We start from the raw sequence: 23,369 nt of genomic DNA, 5'->3' as shown, positions 1-23,369 counted from the left end.
CTCCCCTACACACGCACACACCGATGTCCCTCATGGTGAGGGAAGGCGTCTTCATAGAGTAGCAGTACTGAATCCAGATCTCTTCTAAAGCCGATGCCCATCCTTTTTTCCCTCCTGCACATGAGCTTGTCTCTTACAGGATAGCCTGAAACTCATTTGCTGCATTATAACTGATCTCTATTGCAAGCATTAACCATGGCTACTTGCCACAAGCAGACAAGTGAGACCATGTTGTTCAGGAAGACAAGAAGTGATACGCAGTGAGACAGGGAGGTGTGACTGCAATTTGCACCTCCACTTCATTTGCCCAAAGGATCTGCATTTTCTTTGTTGGAGTTTCAGACAAGTGACAAGGTGACATGAATGATCGGCAGTGCAAATAGATATAGTGGTACACTCTGTGTCTGTCATACACGCTTACAGCTTCCTTCATAAACATATGCATTGCAGGGGGGCTGCTGCCAGCAGAAAGTATTTCTTATTGTCAGCCAGATGCTGCGTTGTCGCTTCCTATGGCGCTGCTCTTGAATCAGAGCTTCTGTGTCGTGAGGGAAGGGTGAGGATTTATCCCCAGCAGTCTTCTAGCAGACATCCTGCATAACACAGCACTCTCTTCTTCTAGCTCATGCAAGGTGGTAACATCAGCCCTTGCTGAACAGCAGAGCTGATTTTGCTAATGAGCTTCTCTCATTAATACATCAGTCAGCTTTTGTTAAACTAACATCATAACCTCTGCCTCAACGAGTGTCTATGTTTAGTAGAGATATTTAAGTAGGAGCCTATTAATGGCATTGTTGTTATTCATCACTAACTGCTGATATTTTCTCACATTAAGACAATCACAATTTTAAACATGGAAGATGAACTGTGGCTGAAATGAGGGATAGATCCGTATCCTGAGTTCGCTTCATTCTTCTATGACAGAGCAAATGCAGAAGGGGCTATTCTGGCTGCTGGCATTCTTCAATCATTGGCATTACTAGGGCAAGAAGGCTTATGTTTTATTACTTCAAAGGAATCTCTGGTCTTTTACATAATTCAAAAAAAAGGAACCCTTGCTCTTTTACGTAATTCAGGGTTACTCTGATGTGGATTGTTTACATTTTTCCAGCTATTACTGTACGGCAGCTGAAGTCTTGATGGAAGGCAGCATCCTAGTAGTGCATTGTTCTCCTCTAATGAGTGTCCCAGAAGCTGTATCTGCTTGTCTCCCTCGTGGCCTGTATGCAGACTGGTGTGCCTATAAGCCATGCAAAGTAATGTTTTTCTCACACTTTCCTGGCTGTGCGAAGGATGTGATTCAGACTCCTGGAGTGGAAAAAGAAACCTGCTTCTTAATGGAGCCAATGCGCTGCACGCATGCTGTTGTAGAAATCACGCTGACCAAAATAACTTCTGCAATGTGTAGTTATCTGCACAGGTGATGTTTCACATCACCATGTTTTGATGTTGAATTAAGGCATGCAGCTAAGTTGCCAAATGATATCTGAAAGTAGGACTACCTCTCATCTTTCTCAGATTAAAAGCACGTACTGTTCCAGTGAGCAATCAGACTCAGCCATGTCCATTATCCTGCAACGTCTCTTATGCTGATTTGTGCATCCCACAGAAGGTTGCCTTTGTGTGATCATTTAGAGAATTTTTGTAATTGTACTAAATACATCTTTAATTCTGTAACAGCAGGAGTTTCCTGTGTATGGCTGAAACTTACTGTGTGAAATTTTAGCTGTAAATATTGAGAAGTGTAGAACGTACCTGACCACTGCAATGCAAGAGTAAGAAACAGTCCACTAGTAGAGCTTTCTCTTGTTGTTCTGAAATGCCAGTGCTTCCTTTTGCATGTTGGTACCTGAGAAAATACCTGAGTCCAGGACATCTATTTCCCAGCTAAGCAGTTGATGTGTGTGTTTGGGTGTAAGTGGGAAGAGACACACTTAACTCCTGTTGTCACTATTTATTGTTCTCACTTCGGTACATTTGAAACACACCCTTGAATTGAAACCCATACATTCATGAAGATATTTTGCTGTTCAGAAATAGGTGCACAGGATTCCCTTCAGTATTTTGTGTGCTTCTGTATTCTGTTGCAGGTGTAACAAGTAGGTTCTTGAAAATGTGAAAGAAAAAGGCCAGCTACCAAGCTGCTGTTCCTGGTCTCTGATTTCATCAGGTTTTGCCTTAAAAAGGAGATAAGAGAAAACAAAACAACAAAAAAACCAACTGAAAAATGGCATTTGACTTCTTAGTTGTTGTCATTTCTACCACAGGTGCTGGAACCCCAAAAGCAGGGCCCATTACCCAGTTAAATAACCAGTTTGTAACCCTGGTTCTGATTTGAGGCTCTCTTAAACATCCGCCTGCTGCAGCATTTTTGCTGTTTCCCAGATTTTTCTGTACAGATAACATTCAGTGTTAAAGCGAGTGTTACAGGCTTCTAATTTCAGGACTTTTTTCTAGAAAAATGAATTTTCCACAGTGCTCAGTAATCAGCATCAGAGGACACACAGAGGGTATGGGATGGGTGTGGTAGGACCCATGGGGGGTTTCTTGAGAGCAGCTCCATTCATGCAGAACTGCCATCAGCATGGGAGCCTCACGCCCATTCTTAGTGTGTAGTCTAGTTGCCAAAGTTCTCTGTGGGGTAGAAACTAGAGAAGCACTGTTGGTCAGGAACAGTTACAGACTTTTCTATATTGCAGAAATTTATTTTACACATTAATGAAGCAAGGCTTGGGAAATGTGACAAGGTCTGCTCCAGATGTTGGTGGTATGGCAGTAGAGGCTGAACTTTCCCACCAGTATCCCATTACACATTGTTGCTGTGTGACAGATGGCAGCAGAGGGGCACTCAGACAGAACAGCGTCTGACATGGGAGTGGGGATGGAGCAAGGGGGTGGAAGTGAATTCCTCCTTGTGGAAAACATGCCACTGACATTCACTGACACTTGCTGAATGTTTATGGAGACCAAACAGTGGGTGTGAGCACAGTGAGGTGGTGGTGCGTTTAAGCAGTGGCAAAAGTAATGTAAAAGATGAACCACGTTCTGGATGTCTGTGCAGATCTATATGGGCGTGGCACGCAGGCTCTTGTCCATCAGTGGTTAAAATGCATAGCTAATGGTGGAGACTGTGTTGAAAAGTTTTGTAGCTGAGAAATTCTGTCAGATAGTATAATGCTCTTTGTAGCTACTGTAGCTTCCATGGAAATAAATTGGAAGCATTACTTTCAGAGCAACCCACACAGAATTAGTTTACAACTTAGTCAAGAAACTTGAGCTGCGTTGTCTTGTTCCATCCCATGTACAGTTTGAGATGTAATTTAACGATGTCTCTAGACCTCTGCATTGTAATTCAAATATGAATTACAAAGAAGTTTAATTTATTGCATAGGGCAATAACGGATGCATGAATAAGAAGAGCGAAAGAAAATAGGAAAGTACTTACAGATAATGCTCAAGTCAATGTTTTAAAACAGCATATGATGAAATTTGTCATGGGGGCATTCATTTTGTATTGATTAAAAGCCTCTTTAAGAACAGACAGACAATATATTGTACTGAGTGACTAGAGAAGAAGCTGCTTCGGAAAAGACTGCATGTGCAGTTGATTGCTGGTCAGACAGCAGTAGATGTGACAGTTGATGTGTGGAGGACCTAACTTCTCTACTTCTGTTCTTATGTTCTTCTTTGTTGGGGATTTCTCAGGAGGAGGTTGGCATTTCTGATGGAACAGACTTAGTACACAATTAAGAAATGTCTTTGCCTCAGACGAAATTGACAAAATGAATCAACTAGGCCATATATTTTGTTAATCATTGAATATGGAAGAGACTACACTAAGAAAAGGCAAGGCAGAATATATGCATTATGTTGCTGGCTTACCAGGAACAATTTCTGTTCAGTGTCTCAGCTCAGCATGTGTAAGTTTTATTCATTCCATGTGTGATGGAGAACTGAGGCACAGATGGGCTCGGAACAGTTGTTCAGGGCATTGAAGGGAAACAAACCATCTGAAACGATTCATCTTCCAGTGCCTCAGCCATTGGAATGCCTGACAACCATCCAAGAAAAGAAATTTTGTGTTGAAAGTGGCAATTTAAAATCATTTCTTTCTAGTCCATTGCTCTGCTTTACAGAGCAATTTATTTCCTTCACTGTAAGAATAAGATTTGGGAAGAAGTATGCAGATGAAATTTTTTTCATTTCAATTGGCTTTTTAGTGTGAAGCCGTTGATCCTTACGATTTAACTAGTATATGTCCTCTGCAAATAGAATACATGAAGTAGACCGATAAATTAGCAATGCATGGTGGTTTTGCTTTTAATTTCCAGAAAAGTGGTTGTATTTGTGCTATTGCTGCAGTATTTTTCCCTAAATGTTCACTAAGACAGCGTTGCTACTTTTTGTAAAAGAAGTGACTGTAGAACGTTTCCATGCTGATTGATGATGGACAGCTTTGTGTCTGCATTTATACACTGATGAAGAGGAGATACCAGAAAGACAGATCAGAGTGTGAGTAATGCTTTTCTTTAATGATGGTGTAGGATTAGCTGCAAGAAATCTGCAGAGCTCTGTTCTGTCTGCTAATTAACTGTGAACTCTTATGGGTTTTTGAGCATCAGAGCTGACCTTAACAGTGTGTGTTGGGGGGGGAAGGCACTCCCCTCCTAAATCTTTTTGCTGTTTTCTGATTCATGTGTGTACCTCCTGAACAAAAAAGCTTTTTGATTTCTTTTTCCCCTTTCTCCTGTCAAGTATGCTCCTTATGGTGCGCAGAGAGGATGCTCCTACCATTTTGCATTAATTTTGCAGATGTGACAACACATCTGCAATTCAGGCTTTGTTCTTTATATCAGCTAGGCTGCAAGAAGCTGATCTGTCCCAGTTTGCTGTAAAGCAAATTGTTTATTCATAAATCTAGAAGCCTACAGCTTCCATTACTTGTTGCACAGTGCTTTGTAATAGCAGAAGGCAGTTCTATTGTTAACCATAACAATAATTATTTATTCACCAAGATATTTTTAATTTTTTCAGTACTTGAGGAATAAAAAATAATTTTCACCCCTTAAAAAAAGAATGTATATGGATGCTTTTTGCTGCAAAATAAGTAAATAACATTTCAATTTGTGGGTATTTTTGTTTGTTTTTGGCTTGCTTTTAGTCAGATTGAAAGGAATAACGATGTTGAAGACACTGAGACTTGGTCTTTGCACCTAAGAATAATCAGTATTGGCTAGAAGACTGTGAGAATTCAAGTGTAAGTAATATAGCTTCACTTTTGAACAAGAGGAGGGAATTGGATAAATTAGGAACAGGGGAATAGTGGTTGTCTCGTGAATAGGATCTCATGATCTCAGTATATAAATAGGTTGCTGGCTTGGCAGAGATGAAACCTGTGGTTCCCTCTTCCTACATTGAAAGTATTCCCTGGTAGCTAGCTTTTTAAAATATATGTACTGACATAATATAAATTTGTAAACCGTGGTGGGGAGAAACTTAGGATGGTATGTAATAGCTTGACCCGAGGTTTTTGTCTTATTGTAGTTACAAGGACAATGGTAGCTTAAACGGTGAATTATTCATTTGAAGGCTATCCAATTAAAATTCTCTCTGCATATCTTGCTGCAGTTTAACACTGAGTCGTTATATCATTTCCTCTTGCTGACACTCATGCATTCAGCCTTGTCCTCTTGGTGCTCTTGAGATTGTTTGTACCATGTTTGTGAGGAAAATAAAGGATGTCATTTTGCATTGTGTGAGGTATTTAAGTCATCTTTCTCCAGCTCCTGAAGGAACAGTGAGAGATGAAAAAGGCAGCAGTTGTGGGATGTAGCAGTAAATAATCACAGCTGTCCAGTTGCAGTTTGAAAAAACATTAAGATTGGCTCATTGGATCTTCTGCAGTCATAAATCATTTTGAAAATCCACAAAGATCCACAAATTTCTGCTTGTGGAGCAGAGGCAAAAAAAAGGCCCCCTGTTGCATTCTGATTGAGAAATACTACAAACATCCTAAGGCCAGACGAGGTGACAGCAAGAGCATTGCCAGCATCCTATGAATTACATGAAGCCTATGAATTATACAATATCCTAAAAACTGTATTTAGGTGGGCTTTAAGTTGAAGCACTGTAGAGTGGCATACAAGAAACAGACAAAGCAAGCCAGTTTCAGATCTGAAGCCTACAATAGTATTTCATTATGCATTCATTTTAGCTGTGCAAAACTCAAAAATATCTTAACAGGATTGCACAGTTTTCTTAGGCTGTAGAAATGTGTTGAATCAACTTCTGCAGTTCATACTTCTGGTGCTAAAATTAATTGTGGTGGCTGTCAGTCTACAGTTAATCAGGAGGATAACGTGAAAGTTAAATGGTTATATGTGTTCATATGTAATATATACTTGTACCTTTCTATATTTTGCATTCTTAGTTTTCAGTTTGGATGGAGTTAGAGTTTCTCCCTGTCTGAGAAGCAAGCCTGATGATAGTAAAAACCAGTAGTAAATCCAGATATTTACACATGAATGTGGAACAGAAATCCTCTCTCGAACGTTAAGTTTTTATGATGATGAAAATATTGTCATGCGTGCACATATGAGCGAATACTCTTTTCTGGGGACCCTACTGAAAGAATGGAGGCTGGGATCCTCTTTGCAACGGGGCTTGCTAGTTCTGTGAAGCTAGAGATTTCCCATAATGTGAGGCAATGCAAAGGTCTTGGAAGCCACTTCCAGCCACAGGAAGTAGAAGGAGCTGCCAGTGTGGGTGTACCAAAGGCAACACCTGAGCTGGCCAGCACTGTGGGTGTTATAGACTTCAACTTTAAGTAGTTTTCTTCTCACTAACTTCATGAGAGAAATGAATGTGAAAGTAGCTGGAAAGTTGGGTAGGACTGATGGGTTTAGAGAGATGTAGTCAGTGAAATTCTGGGGGGAATATCCATATCTGGAAATATTCAAACCTCTCCTGGACAAATTCCTGAGCAGCCCAGTCTAAATGAACTTACTTTAAGGAGACCGTTGAACCCGGTTATTTCCAGAGCTCCCTACTAACCTGTATATTTCTGTGCTTCCATGAAATATCAGTAAATTTCTTTTGACCTTGCTTTCAAAGTCTGAGGCGTTTGTAACCTTAAAATACTGATTATTTACACAAGTAAGCTGAACGCTTTGTTGTCATAGTATGCATACGGTTATGTGTTTGTACTTTCTGATGCCACAATCCACGACTTGTGATAAAATTATTACTGTGTTTGACTTCCACTGAATTGTGCTTTGAGTCAGTATATCTGCAGTGAGTCAGTCTGGGGGATGTGCCACGTCACCTGTTCGATGATCAGCAAGGGCCCACAGGGCTCAATGTCGCTAACTCTGAAGCAGGAAAGGGGTCTTCGCAGCCAGAAATGGGCCTGTGCTGCTCTGCACCATCTCTGGGAGGTGGAAGAGGGAGAACGGGTATTTTATTTGGAAAGAGCATAGTTACTTCCTAATATTTAGATTTTGAGTGATGAGTAATCTGTTGAAAGGTTTGGATTCAAGTCAAGCTGTTAAACAACCTTTCTTTCTGAGTTTTGTAGAACCAGTAGATAGCAGAGCTCACAAGTAGAATGAATCAATTTTATTTACGAGACCGCAGTTCTTTGTCCGTTGCAGGTGTTTTCCACTGTGAGTATCTCTATTCTTCTCAAACTTTAATTGATAACATGAGATGAAATGGCTCGCTCTCTCTGTAGTTCTGATGGGCTGAAAGGTTTCTAATTTATCTCTGTGTTTCTGTAGCCTCATTGTCTTTGTGAAGAGAGCATTGCAGCCAGGTATGCTGGACAACTCCCTGCTCTTTGTAGGATGCTATTATGACAGACCTGAAAGAAATGTTGATTTTACTGTTTCCAGATGTGGGCACTGTACATTTGTTCAATGTCTAGAAACCAAGGAAACCATTTTGTGTGCCCTGCAGAAGAGGGGATGGTTATTCTGGTAGGTGCTGCACTGCCAGATAACAAAGTGATTTCTCTGTTCTTGGTTGACTTAAACATTTGGCATTCAACATGAATTTTATTTCTTTGCATGGTTATATCTTTGCCTGTTTCAGCTGCTAACTTGATATTTTTGTTTACGTCAGGAGTTACAATGCTTGACGACTTCTACAGCATTCACGTTGCTACACACATCCTAAAATTCCTAACAGATGTTCAAGTTTTCAGTTTTGCTTCCGTGTTTCAATAAGAAACCAAGTGCCTGTAGTTCCTTCTGAAAACAGTAAGTAGTTCCTATTGCTATATCTTTGGTAAGTGAAATCTGCATGTGTTTCATTCAGATAGCCTTGTGTGGTTCACCCAGCTCTGACTGTGAGACTTCCTTAGTGTCAAAGCACCCTCATTTCAGATGGTGGAGTATTTCAAGCAGCTGTAAAGAGCTTGATGAGATAGAAATCTGTTCTAAAAACAACAGAAAATGTGACACTTAAATTCCATTGTATATGGAGCTGGAATTTAAGAACAGTTAGATGCCACTGAATTCGTTAAGATTTCTTCATAATTTAGATCTGTTTGGGTATGGCTGCTGCCAGTCTCAGGCATATTTTTATGTATCTCTCTCTCGAGAGAATAACATCGCTGTAACCAGTTTGGTCTCAGCGGGGATGATTCTAGCTTAGAATGAAGATTTCTGCCTTAACCAAAGGACACTTCCACTGTCCCAGATTGGGAGGATATTGTTAGAAGAGTGTTAGCTACTTCTTACTGTGAAAGAGTTGTAGGAATTAGGTCAGTTCTGATTATGGAAACTATTTCCTCCAACTTTTCACTGCTGTCCTCTAGAAACATGCAAGGCATCGCTGGGAGAGAGATTTTGCTTGCCTTTATTATTTTTCCAAAGACATTGCACAGAAAAAATAGAAAAAGTAATAGTGGACCCAGAAGACATCCTGGTACTGAAGAACAGCTGAGTTTCTTGGCATATAGCTACTATGTCTTGTTTAAGCAGGGTTGGTAGCCTAAATGCTGGCTTCTGCCCTCTTACAGAAGACATGAGGTAGCACCTGCTTTGTGCAGAGCTCTGCCACAAGCATTGCACCTGTGATTTCCCCTTCCAGCAGAAGCAATCTGCAAGAGCTCCCATTTTTGGCCAGCGCTGGTCCAAAGGGCTTACAAGCATAACACCTCTTGTAGATCATGGCTCCATGACATGCTATAGATTTGTATCCTAAAAAACGGGAAGCATTGAGCCTCCCATAGCTACCTAACACCAGAATTATGTAATGCAACTATTTATGATGTTTGTTAGCTATAGCTGTAAAACAGCCTCTCAAATCAACAGAGAGGAATGGCGCTTGGAAGCAATGGCTCTTGATGTTAGGAGTTATCTCTGATTAAATTACATCATGGGCAAGTTCTTTGTTTGGAACGGGGAGTACCAGCTAAGAACATCCTTTTCCAAACCACAGTATTTTAAAATTTTGAGGGAGAAAAATCTTCCTGCAATGCAAAATAAAGCATCATGCAGTGTGTTCCTACCCCATGCCTTTTCTCCACAAGTTGTCATTTCTAAATTTCATAGTTGCCTTGTTCCCATATTAGTGTGGCCTAAACCAGAGTTATGTGCACCTCTGACTTAATTAGCTGTTACTGTGCTTAGTAAGATACCAAGAGTTGAATTCTTGAAGACATGTTAAAACCTGGAGATCAGTTCCTGTGGGAAACAGCTTCTTTTTAAATGGGAGCAATTAGCTTTTCCTCTTCCTTCCATATAAACATCTCAATCATCAGAATGTTTCCTAAGTGCTTATGAGATACACTGTTTGTTCTATGACTTTTTAGCTGCTCTGTCACAGCTGCATGTTAATGGTGAATGACTTTGTGCCCTATGCAGATGATCAAACAGTTCGTAAAGAAGAAGCATGCTTGTGTATGACATGTGAAACATCCGAGGATTATCATGAAATCACCAAGGCTGGAAAAGACCTCCGAGATCATCCAGTCCAACCATCCACCTACCACCAATGTTTCCCACCAAACCATGTCCTTCAGTACCACATCTGCACGTTTCCTGACACCTCCAGGTACAGTGACTTCTCCACCTCCCTGGGAAGCCTGATCTAGTGCCTGACCACTCTTTTGGAGAAGGAACTTCCTAATATCCAACCTGAACCTCCTCCAGCACAACTTGAGGCAATTCCCTCTTGTCCTATAACTGTTACCTGGGAGAAGAGGCCGACGCCCAACCTTGCCACAACTTCCTTTCAGAGTTGTAGAGGGTGATAAGGTCTCCCTTGCGCCTCCTCTTCTCCAGACTAAACAATCCCAGTTCCCTCAGTTGCTTATAAGACTTGTATCGTTATCTCAGAATTAATAGTGCAGCTTTTACATTAGATTAGTCCAACTTTGAGCCACATCTAGAAAGGGATTTTCTAGCTTCTGTCTCCCAATAATTCTTCCTTGCTATTCTGAAACTTTCTTGATTAAAAAGGATTTTTAAGCTAAATTCACCCTCAAATCCCTAATGAAGGGAGATGACTGTGAATATTCTGTGAATATTCTGTGAATTTAACCCCCAAAATAGCCTAATGTTTGATCTTTTAGACTGAGAGAAAAAGTCATTGTTTTGATAAATCTGGGAGAGATTGTGACGGGAGAAATAGTATAGTTCAGCAAGTTTGTGATGGTGTGATTTTAGATGATTTATGGTATAGACATACGTTTGGACTTTAGTAGTGACTAAATAGGCATAGCTTGGATAAAGGGACACTGTATTACTGCTGTGATCAAGGAGTGTTATTTGGAAAGAGAATTTTACAAAATCCTGTTTTTCAAAGAAATGCCAACAGTGTCAGTGTTAACAATGCTTGTCTGTAAGGATTCACAAATTTAGTATCTTTATATCAGTGACTGTGCATGTAAGTTGGCACACTTCTATCATGAATACTTAATCCACAATATTCTGATTAACCATAACATTTAACAGTGTGTTGGCTCCATGACCTGATGATTCGTTCTTCTTGCAGGGTCAATGATGCATTTTTATTGATGTAAAATAATCAGAATTTATTGGAGTTTTTCCATAGCTGCTCTGTGACAGAAATATAAGGAGTGAAATACACTGCAGTATGAAATATGTAGAGCAGTGGATTCATCTAGCCAGGAGTTTTCAATGTTTTGATAATTTATCAAGGACACTGTGAACCCTTCAGAAAGTTCAACCTTGTGTCTTTCTATGTAGAATATGCAGACTCATTTTTATAAATCATCTTTCATTTGACACCCTTACAGTGGATTATGGAAACTCTGAAGGATTCTGAAGAATACGAACTGAAGCTCTACTCTCATTAGTGAATTGTTTGCATGGATAGTTTTTTTTTACATTCCTGAAGTTTTGATGAATTATTAACCGACTGTAGAAGGCAAAGATATTTAGTTGTTTATCAACAGGTATTTAACAGAACCAAAGGGCTACATGAAGAGCACTGCATTTCATAATGTTTTGTTTGGGTTGTCAGGACACTTCCTAGAGATAATTGCCTTCTGCTCCTTTATTACACCTGGAAATGGCATCACGGGCTTTGCACAGGGTAGGAAGGTTATTACAAGCAGGTATTTTTCAAGTTGAAAAGAATACAGGAAACATGCATGCAGGAGCGAGAAAATTAGTTTTGTTATAGAATGTTTGGAAAATCTCTTTGGAGCATTATATTTGAACCATAGTTTCAATTATACATCGTAAGTAGGGCATTTTTGAATAGTTCTGTATTATATAGTATGTATTATTAAGTCTAGGTGAGCTACAAAAGTTACTTTTAAAAATAACCAAGGGATTTATGGTTGCTTTATTTGATCTGCATAATGTATATTATGTATATAACATAAATTTAAAATAAAAAATTCCCTTGTTCTTTTTCAGTTCGTGAGTGGAATATCTGTGCAACATACGAAGTAGTGTTTTTTCTGCACTGATTTTTTTTCTAAATATAAAAGGATAATGACTTGCTAATGTAGTAGTCATTGTTGCCCTTTACAGCCTTCTTCCACCTCCCCTCAGAAAAAGACAACCCAAGAAGTTCTTAATCAGTATTGAATATATAACTCAGAAAATGTCAGATGTGCTGTGAACAACAAAAGTAAATTACAGATCTGATAAATTCTAAATCTTCAGAAGCATCAGGTTTTTTTAATCGGCGCAGAACCTTCATTAGAGTGCAGTGCTTAATTCTGTTACAGCTGGCTGTGTTTTCCTAAAAGATGTGAGCGTTAGCACTCAAGAGCAAAACCTCATTTAATGGCACAGAAAAATAAATGAGCACAAATGAATGTTGAAGTAGGAGGATGATGCTATTTTTCTATTTTTTCCCAGTTAAGTCAGTGGGATTGCACGCTTGCATGTGTTCAGTAACTTGAGTGAAACTCAGCTGGCTGCAAAGCATGTGGGTGAGCAGGTTGACCTTTCCTCCCAGATGAAGTGCTTTCAGCTGAAACTGGAGTAGCCATTTAAGCATGGCCTTCTGTGAGCCACTTAAAATGCCAGGAAAACGCAAACCAACTTCTCTTCCCCCTGGGCAGTGCCAGAACACTTGGCTTAATTTTGATCCTACTATTGCAATGTTTTTGAACGCTTGCTGCAAGAAAATCACCACCATGTAACGGGCTCTCTGAGTAGCACTAGAGGTTGTGTCCTGCAATAGTTACGAACGTCTTACCTGCACTGATCATCCCCCTGAACTCAGCCCTGGCGAGGCCGCATCTTGAGTACTGTGTTCAGTTTTGAGTCCCTCACTGCAAGAAAGACATTGAGGCCTTGGAGTGTGTTCATAGAAGGGCAACGAAGCTGTGAGGGGTCTAGAGCACAAGTCTTATGGGGAGGGAATTGGAACTCTTTAGTGTGGAGGAGGCTCAGAGGAGATCTTACAGCTCTCTACAACTGCCTGAAAGGAGGTTGTGGTGAGGTGGGGTGTCACCCTCTTCTTTCAGGTAACAGTGATAGGATGAGAGGCGATGGGCTGAAGTCTTGCCAGGGGAGGTTCAGGTTGGATATTAAGAAAAGTTTCTTCTCTGAGAGGCTGGTCAAGTGCTGGAGCAGGTTGCCCAGGGAGTGGTGGAGTCCCTGTGCCTGGAGGTGTTCAAGAGATACAGAGGTGTGGCACTGAGGGTTCTGGTGGGGGTGGGTTGAAGGTTGGAGTTGGTGATCTTAGAGGTCTTTCCAACTGCTATAATTCTGTGTGTGTTAAGCTCGGTTGTAAGAGGGTGATAGCAGGTGTAAGAACAAATTACTCAAGTCCCAAAAGGTAGTCTTCTACGACTCCATTAAAAAAAAAAAATCTAACATCTGGTGATCTAAGAGAAGTTGAAAGGGAGAAATACTCTAACAGAGTCTATTTAAATGAGAATTCTTCAAGTCTCAGCAAAAGGAAGCTGTGTCTTGTTGACTTGTTTTCCGTCTTTGACTGCTGTTTGTAGCTGTGTCACTCCCCATGGTTGAATTTTGAAGGTTTAAAAACTACATATACTTAATACCACTTTTGTGATGTTATTTATGTGGAAGTGGGAGGGCTTGAAAGAGAACCTACTAACAAGCAAGAACAAATTTTGCTTTTACAGAGTGGAACCTGAATCTTTTTTCAGATATAATCAACCTGCATAAAGTATTCTCAAATGAATAGCGTACTCAAGTTATGCTATGTGAGCACACAAAATAAATTCAAGGGTAGAAAAAGAATATTGCTAAAACTTTGCAGTGCAATGTATGTTTTTTTTCCGCACTGCATTTGCTTGTATATATAAATTTTTTAAATTCTCTTTGCACGAGAAGGAAGAAAAAGACTGGGTAAGGTGGATCTTTAAAACCGGCTTCAAATAGCACCTGAGGTATGACTGCATTCCACCCTGCACTGTCTTGTATGGAGCTATTAATGGGAACAGTGTGGATGCATTAGCTCTCTATTACACTGTTGCTAATTGCCAGCTTCTTAACAGAGGTGATTAACTAGAACAGAAGTCTGTGTTAAAGAAAGTCTTGTATTTGTCCTTAAGCTAGCTTGCAAATGTGTGCACAAAATTTTATACTGCTCTATAGGCATGCCCCTAATAATGTCATTATATTCAAGTCTTTTATTTTTGGCCCTGTGGAGGCACTAACATTATACTTTTTACATCAGTCTACACGGAGACAGTGAGAAGCTCTCACTGGCTTGTAATCAAGCCTGTGAGAGCCTGTTTTTTTTTGTTTGTTTGTTTTTGTTTTTTTCCTGGCTTAAGATACTTTTAAGGAAATAATATTCACAGTTTGTGCGGGGGGGAAAAAAAAAAGGAAATTGTCCTGCTGATAACAGCTCTTCAGACTGTTGGGAAGTTAAAGGTAAGGTGTGGTAGCAGGATGCTGGCCAGGGTATGTTGCGCATTCCTGCATTATAGGTGCAAAGGAGGACCTACCAGGAGACAAAGAAAATCATATTTTTTAGACACAGAAGTGACAGCTGGTCTACAAAAGCTAGACTTAACCACCCAATTAAGAGTGCACCTTGGCTGTACGGTGACAAAAACTAAATCAAACGAGAGAAGCACTTCTCTAAAAATAAGTATGCCATTTTTGCATTAACCTCTGTTCTCTCTGTAGCCTCCAAAATAGGCAATAAAAGGTTGAGGTGGCAAATTCTGTCTTCATCAGATGAACTCTATCAGCTGCACAAAACTTTATCAGATATACCAATTTTAAAATCCTGCCTGAAATACCATCTTCAATATATAGTGCTATATTATTCACACGAAACTTGAAAGAGCCTGAAAATGTGCTTAGCTACTTGATCCACTATTTTTTTTGACATCTGTCTTGTAGGTGATGGGAGCCTATTTGTTATGGAGCATTTCCTAATCTAAGATGATGATATTTTGTTAAACTGAGAGTTTTACTGACACAGGTTTGACTGGGTTTGGCTGACTTATGTAGCTTTTGGTGGTTTTGTACATCAGACTGCTTTGTAAGGAAGTAGAAGCTCACAGACTGTTTTGGATGTACTGCTGAGTGCATAACAGTACCATGATAAAAGATGCTACTTATCAGAAATTACCAGGATCATATACACAGCCAAGTGTGTTTGCAAATACAAGCTCATGCTGTGTTCTGATATCACCATGTCCATCATATTGGCTCCTTCATAGTGCCCTGACTCTCCAGAGAAGCCTGTGATGTGGTCTATAAAATCTGTAGGCTCAGACATCTCTTGTAGTATGTATAGCACTTAGCATAAGCAGATCGTTATCTCAGTGTGTCTCTCTAACTACCGCTTTAAAACAAGCGATTAAGAATGAAATGCCAGTTATAGAGTTATGAGGAAATTTATGATTAGGCTTGAAAAGATAATTATAGAAGGAAGAGAATGCATAGCTGGATTTAAAGGTAGGGAGGCTGTAAGTTCATATAGGGCTCTTTACTGATAAATGAGAGTTAATTTCTCTCATAAGGATGGCTAGATTCATGCTTTTGTTCAGGAGTGCTATACATTCTGCTTCCTCCGCGTATTAATAGCATTCATTAAGATCTTCAGTCAGTAAAGGGGTTCTGCAAGAATGGATAGAATTGTGTATGCTAAGTAAAGTCTAAATAAATTAATTTTAACATTTTAACAAGTACAGACATGTATCTCTCTCTTCAGAATATGCAATTTTGTTAAATCTAGAAAGTGCATTTAATGGATATTTAAGTTAGGCATACCTCCTTGCTATTAAGTTAGAATGAAATGCTTCCCACAGCTGAAATGCTACCCATGGGTGTAAAATAACATGATTTGTTTTGTAAGTAAATGACCTTTGTTATATGACAGAGACTATGAGAGAAGCAGCATTTTATTAACATCTGAATCTGTGTATCTTCTACTCATTTTATTTAATCAAAGTATTCATTTGACAGCAACCTAGGGACTGGAGTTAAACTTTCCTGCTTTCACATACACTAGGCACTTTTAGCTGCAAAAAGTATCTTTTGTCTCCCTGTTGCTGATGAGATGAGTGAGAGAAGAAAGAGGAAAAAGCAGAAGGGTGTGGCAATAGGGTGTTCAGCAGCTGTACTGCCTCAGGCAGAGATCTGAGGAGCTGAACTGGTGCTAGGGGGCTGCCCAGGGTAGCGCCTGCAGAGGAGGTGGGTGGTGAAGAGGAAGAAGAGCAGTGCATGGATGCCACTCTCAGGAAGGGTGTTGCCTGTCAGAATTTCTCTAGAGCTTAAGAGGTGCAAATTGCATTTGTGATTGCATTTAAGAGCAGAAATAAGATTCCCACATTTGTGCTATGTTCAGATGGTACCATTCTGTCTCCAATAAAGTGAAATTATTTTTAATGGCTTTGTTTTCCAAACCCATTAGAAAAACTATGCTGTGATTTTATAGAGGCTGTGACTGTAACTGCAAATAGCCTAGCAGTTTAATTCTGAATAAAGCTGATGATGATCATATCAGGTGCTTTCCAGTTATGCCTGAGTTGCATATCCATGCTTTAAATGTTATCATAGGACAATTACAGTTGGAAAAGACCTTTAAGACCATCGAGTCCAACTGTCAGCCCATCACCACCATGGCCACTAAACCACATCCCTTCCTTGGGTGGAGAGTAGGATTCAGCTGTGATTGTATTTCTACTCTCTTTGGCCAGACGTCTGTCTGTGTCTCCTTGCTGGCTCCGTGAAAGCCTCCTGGCTGAATGCTGAATTTTCAAGATACCCCATGAGCTTAGATACAGGGCACATAGAAGATGAAATACGCAGCATCTCTGATTTATAGTGGCCTCGTGCACTCTTAATTTCAAGTAGACAAAAGAGATGACTGCAGGTGATTTCTTCACTCATCTGCGGTGTGTGATTAAAGCGTTTAAGAGCATAGTGTCCTGTTACCAAGCCTTGATGTATGTGTCTGCTTTAGCTGCTTGGATTTCTTTTATCTTTGTTGATCTTGCAGCCAAACGAAGGTTGTTTTTGCTGTGAGAATAAGCCCATTTGTTTCTCTTTTCCCCAGGACCTGCTTCCTCTTTAAGCACGTGGAGTCCCCTTTCATGGAGCTGTGAGGGGATAATTCCAACCCTTCAAATATCTCTGCAGAAACATTGGGAAGCCCTTGTCCTACTTCCAGTTATTTCACTCTGGATGGTTTGGTTGGCTCTTGCATTGCAGTGTAGCTGAAAAGACATCTGCCTCTTGTGCCCTTGGTGGGCATATGAAGCAGATGACAGGAAGCAGTGTAGTTGTAAGACACTATGCTATGTAATCTCTCAAGTCAATTTAAAATCCTTAGCTTTGAACACAAGTTCACAAGGTTTTCACACTCCTCAGATTGCCAAAAGATTCATATTGGTTTACCCAATCCATATTTGGAAACTGGAGTAAAATTCAGTACCCCTTACTCACAGATTGAGCCACACTGCTAGCAACAACAACAACAAAATAGGGCATTTGAGGCAACTGTGGATAATTACAGAATATTAATAGTAGGCTGTCATTTTACTACTTGGGTATTTCAATTTGCAGTCTTCATCCTTTCTCAGTGCGAAGATTGTTTTTTACTGAGTAACATTATATAGGTTGCTGCCTTCCAATGGTGAATACACTGAGACACGAATAAACCTAGGGGCAACTGGTAGTGGTTTCTCTATTTGTTTCCTGACACACTGCACTATAAAAGGAAAAGAAGTCTCAATAAAAATGTGTAGTGACTACTTCATGAAATTCCATTGTTTGCAGGAAAAGCTACAGTCAATTATTTGTTTTTCTTATTGGTATAAAGCTTGCAGGGAGAAACACCCATTTCAAAACAGAAACTTTAAGACTGCTAACTCCAGGTCCTAGTGGTGGGGGAAAAGAATCTCTTAAGGATCCGTGTACTGGATCCTTACATGCTCTTCAATTCTGCTGTCACGTTGCACTTATTCTTATAACTTCTGAATGCCACAGTACTCAGATGCATACCCAGATACATACAGGATCGTATTTGGTATTTATATTTATGAAACACTACATGTTTCCTAATTTTAAGTAAATGTTCCTGCATAGTTTCAAATTCTTACATGTGGATTTCTTGTCCAGGCTTGTAACCTGTATATGCAGGTACTACAAGTAGCTTTCATTTTTAGGCACCCAAACTTCCTTTACCAGGCAACTGAGAAAAAAAGAAAGACATACATAATCTGTAGGTTTAATTCATATGCACCAGTCCAGTAAAATCAGGCTATTAGGTTTAACTGAGTAAATTTTGCTTGTCTGAAGGAATTATCTGTACACCTGTCCTCTACTGTTTACCATGTCTCCTTAAAAAAAAGTTTCAGTTTGGACAAGAAGAAAAAGATTGCTTATATAGAACAGGTAATTAGCCAATTGTGTATTTATCTGTGGATGTACAAGGTACTGCTTTTGCCCTCAGACTGGTGCAAGATTTGTACTGAATTTTCCCATTCATAGAATCATAGAATGGCCTGGGTTGAAAAGGACCATAACGATCATCTAGACTCAACCCCCCTGCTGAGTGCAGGTCGCCAACCACTAGACCACGCTGCCCAGAGCCACGTCCAGTCTGGCCTTGAATGCCTCCAGGGACAGGGCACCCACAGCCTCCTTGGGCAACCTGTTCCAGTGCGTCACCGCCCTCTGGGTGAAAAACTTCCACCTAATATCCAACCTGAATCTCCCCTATCTCAGTTTAAAACCATTCCCCCTTGTCCTATTGCTATCTACCCTTGTGAACAATCATTCCCCCTTTTGTTTATACACTCCCCTCAAGTACTGGATGGCCACGATGAGCTCTCCCCGGAGCTGGCCACTCCTCTTTTAATGCAGCCCAGAACATAGTTGGCCTTCCAAGCTGCCAGTGCACGCTGCTGGCTCATGTCCAGTTTCTCGTCCTCCAGGTCCCTCAAGCCTTTCTCCACAGAGCTGCTCTCAAGGAGTTCTTCCCCCAGTTTGTATAAATACCTGGGATTTCCCCAGCCCAAGTGCAGCACCTTGCATTTGGCCTTGTTGAACCTCATTATGTTCTTCACTTCTCCAGCCTGTCCAGGTCCCTCTGGATGGCTTCCCTTCCTTCCAATGTATCGATTGCACCGCTCAGCTTGGTGTCATCTGCAAACTTGCTGAGGGTGCACTCGATTCCATCATCTATGTCACTGATGAAGATGTTGAAGAGCACCAATCCCAAGACTGAGCCTTGGGGGACACCACTCGTGACCAGCCTCCACCCTGACGCAGAACCATTGATCTCAACCCTTTGGCTGCAACCAGCAAACCAGTTCTTAACCCACTGAACAGTCCATCCTTCAAATCCATACCTCTCCAATTTAGAGAGAAGGATGTGATGAGGGACCCTGTCAAAGGCTTTGGAGAAGTCCAGGAAGATGACATCCGTTGCCCTCCTCCCATCCACCGATGCCGTCACTTCATCGTAGAAGGCCACCAGATTGGTCAGGCAAGATCTGCCCTTGGTGAAGCCCTGCTGGCTGTCTCGGATCACCTCCTCGTCACATATGTGCCTTAACATGTCTTCTAGGAGGATCTGCTCCATGATCTTCCCAGGCACAGAGGTGAGGCTCACCGGCCTGTAGTTCTCCGGGTCATCCTTTCTCCCTTTCTTAAAAATGGGAGCAATGTTTCCCTTTCTCCAGTCACCGGGGACTTCAGACAGCTGTGATTTTTCAAATATGAAGGAGTGCGGCTTGGCAACCACATCAGCCGTCTCTCTCAGAACCCTAAGATCGATATCATCTGGCCCCATGGACTTCCATACATTCAGTTTCATGAGGAGGTCTCAGACTTGTTTTGCTGTTACAGTGGGTCAGAATCCTTACATTCCTTTCACTAATGAGAATTGATACACGCAAAAAGAATAAAAATAAATCAACTTCGACTAAAAATAATGTAATGGTGCACTGTGTGAAGGGGAACTTGTGCAATTTGTAGTATTGAATCCTCCATACACGCTAACGAGCCAGCTAAGCCAAATGTATTTCTATGCAGAGCGCAGGCCAAACAAAGCAACTAAATTATGCTCTTTGGAAGTGGTGAGCTTACAGTGTCTGTTGCTTCATTTCCTCTTCTCCCCTGTGCTTCCAAGCACCTTTGCCCACACTCACATTGTTAATCATCATTTTATTTCAGCTCCGTACTTACTTGTAATTTGACTGCAGTATGAGTGGAGACTTTCAGACACCATTGAGCTAATCAGATTAGGGACACAAATACTGCTGTGACTAACGATTGTGTGTGTGAAAAGACAAATGGAAAAGTGCTCCCTTAACGATGCCTGTAATGAGCTGTTATAAACATGTGGCTTGTCAAGACTCTGGCAAGAGACTGGTCTTTATTTCTCGTCTCCAGCCACTCACTGTGGTTCAGGGTTACAAAAGGGCTCCGTCTGCTATGTAGTAGGAATCACTGCTTTGAGGGTTACTACAACAGCTGTATATATAAAATACCTTGTCTGCTGTGTTGTTTTTGCTCCTGATGGCTCATTGGAGGAAGGCTTGATTAGGAAAACTTTACAAAAGGGCATCATCATAACACCAAAATATATTTAAATCCTAAACGTGCTGTTTCTTGAAAATTCAATTAATTTAATGAAAGTGCTCCTGCAACTACCAGATAAAATAGTTCATTTTGTAAAATAAGCTTTTATAACACTAATGAATTAAATTGGATGGATTGTTAGACAGCAGGTGAGTGAGGTGGCAGTTTCCTTGCTGGAAACGGTCATATTTGTACAAATGGATGGTGAAGATCACATCAGCTGTACAGATCTGACCTTCCTAGGCTTCTTTGTCTGCTATGGATTTTGCTACCTTTGAAAGTAGAAAGGAATTTATTAAAATAAAATTACCATGGTTACCCTGGGACCTTAAATTTAGGTTGATACGGAGCGTAGATCCTGTCTGTCCTGATGCTGCTGTAATTTGTAATTTAGCTTATTTGAAAGGCATTATCTTGGTCAGATATACGCTTGATATGTCGACACTATTACTACTAATGATCCAGGAGTTCAGAAAAAATATATCAACCGTAAAGCACTACTTTATTTACATCAGTGTTATCCGTATTTACAACATTGTGTCCTAGCATTGAGTTAGAGAGGACAGTCGAAGGGTTAACTATTGCATGGGGCTAGGGTAAGTAGAATGTAAGGCAAGATAAGAAAAGGAACTCGTCGAAACTCCATTATCAGCAGGGACCAGTACAAGGAACCGACCGAAGGCAGAGTGACTCTGCAAAGCAGCAGTGGGGTGAAAAGGGCAGAGTGATGAAGACGTCGAACCTTCATCCAATGACCACCAGGAGGAGGGAGGAAGACCTTGAGCCTTCATCCAACGACCACCAGGAGGAACTACAATGCATGCGCTGGAGGGACGGACCATATGCAAAGGAATTCCCAGGAAGTGATGAATATGTAGATGGATCCTGGGAAACCTGCTGAATATGTAGATGGCTCCCGGGAAACCTGCTGAATATGTATAAGCTTGGCTTTTAACTATCTAACATTTCTGCCCATGGTTATGCGAGTTTGGTAGGGCGGTGACCCCCCTCGCATCCGGTGTGGGCGCAGCACTGTAATAAACATACCTGCTTTATAACCTAATCTCAGGTTATGGAGTTTGATTCCGCAAATCAGCATCTCAACAAAACAACTGTCCCAGTCTAAGGCAACTGCTTGTTTTCACTTCTACTTAGAAAATACATAATGGGGGGAGGTAGGCATTTAGTTTTTTTAAACATACTTCTTTCCAGTTGTGATTCTTGAAAAAAATGAAAATTGTTAACCAGCCTTGTGAATCAGTGTAAAGTTGCTAAATACATCTGTCAAGCTAATTCAGCAGCAAGTTTGTGACCTTTGAAAGCCATATTTGTAGTTACTAGGACCTTTTGTCACAATAGCATGATAACACACATTATGAAACATTAAATAACACCCTTCTATTTATTTTAATAACTGATCAAATAGCTGGGAATATGGAGGAGCTTTATATGCCAGCTAATCCACACTTTTCTAGCCTGGGACTGGAAACAGTAAATACCACAGCCAGTATGGTGAGTGAAATGAGAACACAAGTTCAGCATCCCCTTACCTCCTATACTACGGACTCTCTGAGATAAGTTTCGGGATAGTATTCTGTCAGCAGATACTGACACTTCCTGGAGGAGAGGCAGTAGGTAGCTCAGGAGTTGTTTGGAGCTTGCAGATCCAAACTTCATTCCTTTTTCATTTCTGAAGCTTATTAAAGAGTTGTGGCCTTTCTCTGTGGAAGGGAAAGCAGCAGATGCAAGAAAATTTTGAAGGATTATATCATGTTTGCAAGCTTTTGTTGGAACCACTATGGTATTTCCATGAGCAAGCATAATGAGAAGCAAAACAAAAGCAACTGACCATATAAGAGCAGACAAAGATTGAGCTTCAATCTGGTAGCAAATGCTATTTAAGCTGATCCAGCAAATCAACTTATTATTGGAAGTACTAATACTAGAATTCAAGTCACATTTGAAGGCAGGTAGCCATTCATGGATTTATTGTGGTGAACTTGCTCCTGGCAAAGGGTCTAGATCACTGGAACTTGTAAAAATGTAGTAAATAAAAGAAAACCACGGTTTACCTGGACGAGGTTGTATAGCCAAATCACTTATCTTACTGAAGAAGGAGATGAGTCCTGAGAAGAGATGTGGCACCAAAAGGAAAGAGCACTTCAGGGAGCGTAGAGGCCATTTCAGATAGTTTGGCATTTACCACTTCACCATTTCAGCAGTCTTACTATACAAAGAGTCTAGAAGAGATGTGTGTTAGATGAATTGCTTCCAGCGCCATAAGTTAAGCAGGAATTGCTGACACAGTTTTTGGTTGCCTCACAAGCAAACAAAACACTTTCATTATGAGCTTCCAAAATTGTTAACAGAATACTGATCACTACTAAACGGAAAGGGACTCTGAAAGAGAAAAACTGCTCTTGATCCATTTTTCTACTTGAGTTGTCACTTGAGGTTGGTGAGGTAGGTCACTTGAGGTAGGTGCCCCCAGAAATACACATGTGCAAACAGTAACAATTGAGAGAAACAAAAAGATTCCTTGGAAACATGACAGCAGTGGCATGCTTACTTAATGTGTTGTATCAGAACATAGTTAATATTGCAGTGAAAAGTTGTTCTGTGTATTTTCAACCTCTCTTTCATGAGGGCCCCTGCCTTGCTGCTGACAGTGACTGTGTTTAGAAAGCACAAGCCTGATTCATTGATGTTACTGCAAAGAACTCATAAACAAATGCATAAGTGGGTGCAAGAAGACTGCAATACAACGTTGTATGACTTCCAAATGAAGGAAAAGTGCAGGACTTTCTGCAGAAACTCTGCAGAAGTTGGCAGTGACCTTTTTTTATCCTTGGA

The sequence above is a fragment of the Numida meleagris genome, chromosome Z, assembly GCF_002078875.1.
Source record: "Numida meleagris isolate 19003 breed g44 Domestic line chromosome Z, NumMel1.0, whole genome shotgun sequence".
NCBI lineage: Eukaryota > Metazoa > Chordata > Aves > Galliformes > Numididae > Numida > Numida meleagris.
Note: the sequence above shows the minus strand (reverse complement) of the source record.